The following is a 1255-nucleotide window of genomic DNA, read 5'->3' as shown; positions in this document are numbered from 1 at the left end:
CCCCCCTATAAGATTAGTCTTGTACTCGAGGCTGAAAGGAGGGAAAACCCTTCTACCCTTCTAAATAAATGTCTAGTCCTCCCATTTAGCATCCTCAATAGGAATATTGAGAATTTGATGAGCATTCGACTATTGAAACAAAAATATCCACATGAGGTCTTGGAATTACTTCAATGTCAAGAAGAACTTATTTTTCATGTTTGATTTTGCTTTTATCATCTACTAGCGAAAGATGGGGATTAGGAACAACATGAGTACCATTGCATCTAATCTCCTTGATGAATTTTGCTAATTAATGTCAATATATCTCAAGGTACTAATGTTTTCACTAGCTTATCTCAGGGAAGTTCCAATACGTTGCACCAACGAAGATGAAGGGTGACCGCCACAAATTTGCACGAGGACAAGTGTTGACCAAGCCAAGGACTATTTCCTTATATTAGGGAATGTTAAAAATCTGACAGTAGATTTTTAAGCATGACAAATCAAATGTTTTATGGCAAATTATATTGTCGCAATGATGGCAATTTCCTTTAGCAAAGCATGACCTGGCAAGAAATTGCTTAAAAATTGACGTTCATTTGTAGCGAAATCCTTTATATGTTAGTGATCCAAGATCACATTGAGTCCATAGCTGTGTCGATACTATCAAAAGGGGAATGGGGAATGAGGTCGCTAAGCTAAGTTTCTTTCTCCATGCGATTAAAGGTCAAACTCCTAAGTGATGAGGACACGGAAGAGTGAGATGCTGAATTTGCATGTAGGTGGGCCGATTTTCAGACAAGAATATCTCTACTATTAAAGGGAGTTGGTACGTTCGCTTCCTCGCCTTCCTCTCCCCCTCCCCCCGACATTGTGAATATGCGAGAAAAGAGCCCCCACGCATCCAAGAGTGCTTGCTTGTCCCTATTATCGTTTATAGGTTGTTTGCCTTCTTGGTTGCAATTGGTCTTTGTGTCAGGGTCTCAATTGGTATCTGTGTCAAGGTCTCAACGGGCCATACATGTATTTCAAGCTAAGCCATTTGGCCAGCTTTCGAGCTTAACGCTGACATGTCGTACGTGGAAACCCGACGAATGGAAGTTCCGCCGAACAATATTCGTCCGACTCAAATAATCAATGGATGCTTGCTATGCACATCGCTTTCTAACCGGTGCGTGCTCCGTTGGCGACGAGTACGATCGAGCGTGTGATGTATGTTCGTCCGGCCGTCTGTCGTTGGTAAACATACAAAGCAGATACAAAAAGAATACAA

Source organism: Triticum dicoccoides, chromosome 2A (assembly GCF_002162155.2).
Source record: "Triticum dicoccoides isolate Atlit2015 ecotype Zavitan chromosome 2A, WEW_v2.0, whole genome shotgun sequence".
Lineage (NCBI taxonomy): Eukaryota > Viridiplantae > Streptophyta > Magnoliopsida > Poales > Poaceae > Triticum > Triticum dicoccoides.
Note: the sequence above shows the minus strand (reverse complement) of the source record.